Source organism: Staurois parvus, unplaced genomic scaffold (assembly GCF_062004578.1).
Source record: "Staurois parvus isolate SC_StPar_1 unplaced genomic scaffold, SC_StPar_1.0 ptg000735l, whole genome shotgun sequence".
Lineage (NCBI taxonomy): Eukaryota > Metazoa > Chordata > Amphibia > Anura > Ranidae > Staurois > Staurois parvus.
This window is the reverse complement of record NW_028318531.1, coordinates 385,470-394,838: the sequence shown is the minus strand read 5'-3', so window position 1 is coordinate 394,838 and position 9,369 is coordinate 385,470.

Sequence of the window (9,369 nt, the reverse complement as noted above, 5' to 3'; positions counted from 1 at the left end):
AGGGAGACTGACAGTCATCTTTAGCCTCTTCCATTTTCTAACAATTGCTCCAACAGTTGATCTATTTTCACCAAGCTGCTTGGCAATTGCCCTGTAGCCCTTTCCAGCCTTGTGTAGTTCCACAATTTTGTCTCTGGTGTCTTTTGACAGCTCTTTGGTCTTGCCCATGGTAGTAGTTGGCGTCTGACTGACTGTGGGGTGGACAGGTGTCTTTAAAGAGCTCAGACAGGTGCTACTAAGTTAGATTAATGAGTGGAGTAGAGGTGGACTTTTTAAAGGCACAGTAACGAGTCTTTGAGAGCCAGAATTCTTGCTGTTTCTTAGGTGTTCAAATACTTATGTTCAGCAGTGCAAGACAAATAAATTCTTTAAAAATCATACAATGTGATTTCCTGAATTTTTTTTTAAATTCTGTCTCTCAGAGTGGGAATGCACCTACAATGTGAATTTCAGACCCCTCCATGATTTCTAAGTGGGAGAACTTGCAAAATCGCAGGGTGTTCAAATACTTCTGTTCCTCACTGTATACACTTTCGCAAAGAACATTGAACCGTTCAGTCCCAAAGAACTGATGCCAAGTGACCATCCCCGTGCAGTACTGCCCTTTTATTTTGCAAATTGTCTCTTGAAGTGTCACTCCATGCAGGGGGGGCATACACATTTCAGTGGTATGTAGAATTTAAAGCACATGCCCATTTTTTTCTTTTGCAAGAATGTGCTTCCCAATTTTTCAGGGAATCTTGCAAACTACAAAAGTAGTCTACAGTCTAGTACCCATGCTATAGTTATATACGTATACCCAGATACAGTTAGGAGTCGCTATTCGGTCAGTTATTCTACCATTGCGTTTTTAAATGATGGGGTGAGCATACTCAAAGCAAATTCTATTCTTGGTTTAGAAGGAAGAAAACCTTCTTATTCAAGCATATCTACATGCATGACATAAAAAGCCTATTTTTTAGTTCGATCCTTCCAAATCACAAGAAGAACCATGAAAGCGTGACATTATTTTTATGTTATCACATTCAAAGGGTCAGATTAAAAACCCAGAGGACTGGTTAGCTTGGGAAACTGTTCAAGGTTTCTTGATCCCAGCTTTTGTAAATCAGTCTTAGTTAATAACTCTGAGATAGTGGGGTTGAGTTACTAAAACTGGAGAGTGCAAAATCTGGTGAAGTTCTGCACAAAGATCAGCTTCCAGTTTCTTTGTCAAAGCTTAAATGAACAAGCTGAACTTAGAAGCTGATTGGCTAACATGTACAGCTGCACCAGATTTTGCACTTTTGCACTCACAAGTTGCCAGGAGCAAATTGGATCATGTTTTGCTGGGGGGGGGGGGTTTGCCTTCCTCTGGATCAACTGTGGGTATAGGATTTTAACTTTTTTTGGTTGAACTGGATGGACTTTTGTCTTTTTTTCACCCAGATTATGTAATCATATCAATATGTATTAAGTTCCTAATTCCTGCTATTCAGTGCTATACAATGGTTGTACTTTCCTGCCCTCACAAAAAAAAGTCTATGGGTTGGCCAACACAATAAAAAAAAAAACAATGCACTTCCTGTGCGGTTGTTATCTCAACAATTGTTAAAGCTAAATTGAATCCTCGTTATCCATCAGCAAGGTTGGATATACATTAATATACAGTATATGGGGCTCTGTTTCCTTTTTTTTTACACTGCTATCTTGAAGAAACTTAATTGTAGCTCACTTACAGAAATCAGCAGCCCAGCTCTCAAAATGGTCCAACATCTCCCCTCCCCCATCCCTGAATACTGTTCTCATCAACAGTACTTTTGCTCCCTAAGCAACACTATTGATTGGAGCAGAATTCAGGAAAGGGACCTGAACTGCCAAAGAGCCAGACCACTGCCATGTGCAAGGGGTCCAACTCTCCAATGTGCTGCACTGTAGCAGCTAATCTACCCAGCCTCTAGTGACTAATGAACAAATCTATGTATTTAACACAATGGCAAAAATCTGAAAATGCAATATTAAAGTGTCAAAAGAATTTACTTTATAGTAAACACTGTAATTTGAAAAAGCGTAAGTGCTCGCAAAAAATACAAGTGTATTTTCTTTGTCAGAGCAGTAACCTATAGCAGCCTCAGGGGTGAACTGACCATTCGAGCACTCGGGCACTGCCCGAGGGCCCGGGGTCAGTAGGAGGCCCCATAAAATACCCCTGGTACCTTTTATAGGCTTTTTTGGGTGTGTTTTGAGTGTGGGCAAGGACGCAGGGGCCCGATGATCCCCAATTACCCGGGGGCCCCACGAGTTGTCAGTCCACCCCTGAACATCACCAGCAAGGCTCCCACTTTCCATTCATTACACATCTGCATCAGAGGCTGGTCATTAGCCCTGAGGAAAGGGATTCATCCCCGAAACGCGTCAGCCATTTGACCGTACTGACAGTGAGAACACCTTGCCTGCCGTTGTGGCCATTGTCATTTTTCTATGCTTTTTAGATACATGCTTCGTCTGTGAGTATGTTTTTATTATTTTTTACTCTTTACAATAAACCTTGGATAATGAACTAGGTGTGCGCGCCACCTGTTTTCTCTTCACCCCTGAGCAGCCTATCAATTTTTTTTAAATAAGATAAATTCTAAATTATTTCTGATTTAGTCGAGCAAAATTTGCAGAAGTGTACAGCTTAAAGATGATATTTCCAGTTTAGTACCATTTTTTCCATGTAAAAGTCTGTGCACATAATTCATTGTAATTTTTCATCCATAAAATATTAGCTTCCAACATTTGTTAATCATGAGGCCCTATGAAGTGTCAAGAAAAATTCTTGAGATAATTTTTTTTTTTTCCCTGAGATGGGAAAATTATTAAAATAATAAAAAATAAAAAAACATGCCAGGGAAAAAGAAGCATTTCAGAGTCAGTTATTACCCCCACCCACCCTAATGGTAATCATTGTTGGACATTTTTTTCTTCCTCAAGATTACATGACTCTAGCACATAGCTTCCTATTATATAGATATCTTCTAAGGGCCAAGCCTCCACATTCTACTCCACAAGGTGTTTGTACCTACCTTTCCCATACTCCCTGCAACTCTGCAATGGTAATCATTGTTGGACATTTTTTTCTTCCTCAAGATTACATGACTCTAGCACAGCAATAGGCAAACTATGGCCCGCGGGCCGTATACGGCCCGGCGGACCTTTTAATCCGGCCTGCGGAGCGTGATACTGTCAGGATGGCTGTCAGGATGTGTGTAGGCGGGGCAGCGTGACGAACGTGAGGGGAGCTAGGCTCCTCTCACAGTCCGCCCTAAAGACCGGAACGGCGCGGGAACACGGCGAGAGGAACGCGCGGAGCAAAGGTAAGTAAATTGACACAGGGGGGACTTGGGGACTTAATATTGGGGATGAATTAATATAGGGGGGATGAATTACTATAGGGGGGATGAATTACTATATGGGGGATGAATTACTATGGGGGATGAATTACTATGGGGGATGAATTACTATGGGGGATGAATTACTATATGGGGGATTAATTACTATGGGGGATGAATTACTATGGGGGATGAATTACTATGGGGGATGAATTACTATATGGGGGATTAATTACTATGCTTACTATGGGGGAATATTACTATACTTACTATGGATGACACATACACATCATTCATCTACTCTTGGTCGGGCCCCCGGGTCCAATATATGAACCCATTGCGGCCCTCAAGTTAAAAAGTTTGCCCACCCCTGCTCTAGCACATAGCTTCCTATTATATAGATATCTTCTAAGGGCCAAGCCTCCACATTCTACTCCACAAGGTGTTTGTACCTACCTTTCCCATACTCCCTGCAACTCTGCAGTACCTAAAAAAATTCCTGTACTTAATTTTTTTTTGTTTAAGAAAAGAGAAGCCCCTGGAGGAACCTTACACAAATACAGCAACGTATACTCCATGCAGATGGTGCATTGCAACAATGTGGAGAAAAAATAAATAAGTGAAAATAAGATTTTACAAGACCTGAAGGGACCACAAGTGCAGGTTATTTTGTTGAAATGCTAATTGTGAGAACTCTGCATTTGCCAGCGGGCCTCTTGGTAAGGTAGGTGTGTATATGTTCTCTTTAGGACTCATTCAGATCGTGCATTGACCTAAAAACCCCACTACGGCAGGGCCACCAGTTTTTCCTATATAGGATGATTCTCAGTTAAAGTTACAATCCAGGCAGGACCATTTAAAAGCTAATCAGTAAGGCGCAGTAATTTGATGTATATATACAGTATATAATCTGGTTGAAGAGTAGATGCATTACATTAATTTAGGGATGTGTTATGTTCTTAATATTCAGCTGCTAGACTCAGTGACACAAGATGGTGAGGTTAACAGGCTTATAATTCCTTCTCCTTCACTAAGCAATGCAGCTTTTCATATGCAAATGTTTCACATGTATATGAAATCAGAGCTGTGACATCACAGTAGAGGTGACATCTCATTATCTTAAATATAGTTTCATCTCCGCCTTTCTGGTGTTTTCGGTGACACTAATCCTGTCATTATTATACTGTCTAATAATCAGAGCCAGAGCTACTAATGGCTGCCTATATACAGTACTTGACAACCCAACACTTTTCTGCAACGGGTGGCATGACCTGCAGCAGATTTGTCTGTTGATGATGAGGGCCAAATCTGACTAAAACTGGCATATGGCACCCACCCTGCATTTTCCACCCTGGACATTCAATATGCTGGCTTCAGATGTCAAAGATAACCCATAAAGTGCCAGATTACTAGCAAAGAAAATGAAAAATACATTTTATTCAATTGATACAAAAGCACCTTAGGGAAGAAAGTTGGGTTCTCAGTAGTATTTCAGCTGCACATGATAACCCATATAATTTCATATTAAATTGGATGGGTAATGGGTTTTATGCATTGTTAGAAAAAAAAAAAAAATTATATATAAAATATTAAAGTAACATTTTTAGCATCAAGTTAATTCAATTATATTTGATATTGCTTTGGTCAGTTAAGTAGCAGAGGGGTTGTTAATCAGTTTCAGCTGCTTTGGTGCTAATTAAGTTAACAGCAGGTGCACTAGATGAGCAACAATGAGACGACCCAAAAACAGGAATGGTTCTACAGGTGGAGGCCATTTTTTCCCTACTCATCTTTTCTGACTGTTTTTCACTAGTTTTGCATTTGGCTAGGGTCAGTGTCACTACTGGTAGCATGAGGCGACACCTGGACCCTACAGACAACTCCTCCAGGATGACACATCAATACGTGCCATTGCCAGAAGGTTTGCTGTGTCTCCCAGCACAGTCTCCAGAGCATGGAGGAGATTCCAGGAGACAGGTAGTTACTCTAGGAGAGCTGGACAGGGCCAAAGAAGGTCCTTAACCCATCAGAAGGTTTTTGCTCCTTTGTGCAAGGAGGAACAGGATGAGCACTGCCAGAGCCCTACAAAATGACCTCCAGCAGGCCACTGGTGTGAATGTCTCTGACCAAACAATCAGAAACAGACTTCATGAGGGTGGGCTGAGGGCCCGACGTCCTCTAGTGGGCCCTGTGCTCCCTACCCGGCACCAAAAAGCTCGATTGGCATTTACCATTGAACACCAGAATTGAACAACAGACACTGGCGCCCTGTGCTTTTCACAGATGAGAGCAGGTTCACCCTGAGCACATGTGACAGACGTGAAAGGGTCTGGAGAAGCCGTAGAGAATGTTATGCTGCCTGTAACATTCTTCAGCATGACCGTTTTGGTGGTGGGTCGGTGATGGTCTGGGGAGGCATATCCATGGAGGAATGCACAGACCTCTACAGGCTAGACAATGGCACCCCGACTGCCATTAGGTATGGGTATGAAATCCTTGGACCCAGTGTCAGACCGTATACTGGTGAAGTGGCTGGATAATATTTGATTGGCAAGACACTGCAGTGACTTTATGTTTTATGGTTTGTAGGTAGTCAGGATTGTGAACAATACAATAAAGTTTGTGATCACAAGATGCGCTTAAGCTCTGGGGAGCACTGGTGTCTTCACTCAACACTGAAAGGGGCACACAAAAAAATTCTGTATCTTCACTTTTCTCCATAAATGAGCGAAGAATCAGGACCTGCTCACTCTCCTCTATAGTTGAATGAAGGATGTGAACATGTACAATCTTCTCCATAGAAGAGTGAAGAATCTGGACCTGCTCACTCTTCTCCTTGGAACAATACAAAACTGGGACCTACACACCCTTCCCCACAGAAGAATGAAGAACAGGAACCTGCTTAATGTTCTCCATAGCTGGGTGAGAGACTGGAATCTGCTCACTCTTGTGCAAAGAAGAATGAATGATGCGGACCTGCTCATTCTTCTTAAAAAAAAACAATAAAGGATCAGGAGCTGCACACTGTCCATAGAAGAGTGAAGTATCTGGACCTGCTTACTCTTCTCCACATAAGAAAGAAGGTGAGGACCTGCTCACTCTTCTCCATAGCAGAGTGAAGAATAGGGACCTTCTCAATCTTCTCCATAAAAGTGTGAAGAATCGGAAACCTGCTCACTTTTTTTTTCTTTTTTAAGAACGAAGAATCTGAACCTACTCACACTTCTTCAAAGAGTGAGGGAACAGGACCTATTAACTCTTCTCCAAAGAAGAATAACGGATCTGAACCTACACACAAGAAGACTTAACAACAGGTAGAAAAATCTCCATTTGGGGTAACGAGAGCCCTGAAGCCTACAGTGTTCATTATTACCTTCTAGAACTGTAAACATTGCCTAAAAATCACTATTGTTGCTCAAAATTGGAAGCATCAGCTACTTTTATTGAGTCATCCTGAGACAGTCTTACGCTAGAAATAAAGGGGCAATTTAAAAAAAAAAGCTAAATACAATCATTATCTATCAATCACTAAGAGTAGCAATCACTCATTTACGGATAGAACAAATAGACCCCCTATGGTGTAAGCTACATGAGAAGTATGTAGTTGCAATTCATCTCTCACAATTGCAGTATTGTGCAATCCTGTGAGATTAGTTGCTACTATGTGCTACTTTATACCTTCAGAGCAATTAATCTTGTATCCAGGGGCGGACCGACGACTCATGGGGCCCCGGGCAATAGGGGATCATGAGGCCCCTGTGTCCTTGCCCAAACTCAAAAAAAGCCTATGAAAAAGGTACCAGGGGCATCTCATGGGGCCCCCTACTGACCCCGGGCCCTCGGGCAGTGCCCGAGTTTCCAAATGGTCAGTCCGCCCCTGCTTGTACCCCTTGTTGGGATTTGTGACTGATTTTTATTTGGAAATGTCTTAAAATGCATTTTTCTCTCTGTTTTCTGCTGTCACTCTCCAATGCTCTGTGCTGGCAAAGCTGAGTAAAAGCCACACCCCACATGTCCTCACACTCAGTTGGAATGCATCCGAAAAAAAAAAGATCCAACTAGGTCTCTTACTGAGTACTGATTATTGAATGCACTGGTTTCACTGTTGGTGCCTATTGGACTGCTGCCTCAAATTTAGACACCCCGGACAACCTTTGTAACTGTAACACCCAGCGCACAAAGAGACTCTCTCAGTATAGAAAATTTGCTGCTGTGCACATGAACATACAAAAAATATAAATAAATAAACAGCGCAAATCAGACAACTCATTCAGTACATGTTACAAATAAAATTGTAGTGAAAATAATCAATTTAGTGCCAAAAAATATTAAGTTAGTGTCCACAAAAAATATATGCATAAAGTCCTTTTATCCCAGAAAAAACATAGGTATAATGATTTCTCCCAAAAAACAGTGCTTCCACCATCCACCAGTGTGAAATCAAAATCAACCGCACTCACCAGATGTTGATGAGTTATGCACCTTTTAGAATTTAAGGGATCCTAAACCCCCTCTATTTCCTCCAGAACTCCTAAATCACTTTGCAGGGCTAGATGATTCCACTCACTCCTCATATGAACGCCACCGCGGTCCAAAAAAAAAAAAACATATACCATTATTATTATTATTATTATACAGTATTTATAAAGCGCCAATAGTTCGCTCAGCGCTGTACATTACAAAGGGGGACAGAACATGTGACAGAACAATACCAATACAATGCAAAACATGAGGGGTTCGAGGGCCCTGCTCTTTCGAGCTTACAATCTAGGAGGGAGTGGATGGTGGCACAGGAGGAGATAGCTGTGGGGGATGGAGTGGTAGGAAGAGTGGAGGAGGTCGGCAAGTTAGCAGGGGGTGAGGTAGGCTTCCCTGAAGAGATGGGTTTTCAGGGTGCGCCTAAATGAGAGGAGAGTAGGTGATAATCTGATGGGTTGGGGCAGGGAGTTCCAGAGGATGGGTGACACCCTGGAGAAGTCCTGGAGGCGGGCATGGGAGGAGGAGACCAGGGAACTAGAGAGAAGGAGGTCTTGTGAGGAGCGGAGTGTGCGTGCTGGGTGGTACTTGGATATTAGATCAGTGATGTAGTTCGGGGCAGTATGGTGGACAGCTTTGTACGTCAGTGTTAGGATTTTGAATTTGATCCGTTGCGCAATCGGAAGCCAGTGGATGGATTGGCAGAGGGGGGTGGCGGAGTTGGAGTGGTTGGAAAGGTGAATGAGTCTGGCAGCCGTATTCTGGATCATCTGAAGCGGGGATAGCCAGCGGCGAGGCAGGCCAGTGAGGAGGGAGTTGCAGTAGTCGAGTCGTGATATGATGAGGGAGTGGATGAGCTGTTTAGTGGTTTCTGGGGTTAGGAACGTGCGTATTTTAGCGATGTTGCGGAGGTGGAGTCTGCACGAGTTTGTTAAAGATTGGACTTGGGGTTGAAAGGATAGGTTGGAGTCCAGAATGACACCAAGTACTCTGGCCTGCGGGGCGGGTTTGATGGTGGCGTTGTTGGATGTGACGGAGAAGTCAATGGGGGGTGGGGTCCGGGCTGGGGGGAAGACAAGAAACTCGGTTTTGGAGAGGTTCAATTTAAGGAAGTGGAGTGACATCCAGTCTGATATGTCGCTCAGTAGGTGTGTGATTCGGGCTGAGACCAAGGGGGTGAGGTGGGGGGTTGAGAGATAGATTTGTGTGTTGTCGGCATATAGGTGGTAGTTGAAGCCGTGAGAGTGTATGAGTTGGCCAAGGGAGGAGGTATAGATGGAGAAGAGAAGGGGCCCGAGGACAGAGCCGTGATACTGCTATACCTAATGTAGTATTATAAATAATACCAGGCCACTCACATGTTATAGATAAATAGAAAGCATTGATTTATTGCCTCCATAGGCTACCAAAATATCCAAGGGATCACACTCCAATCCAGAGACCTCACAGCCTGTTGGTTTGCAGAGGATAGAAACCCAGATCCAACAATCAAGATGGCCGCCTGGAACGCACCCCTCGGCGTGCATTCCACTCACCGGAAGTG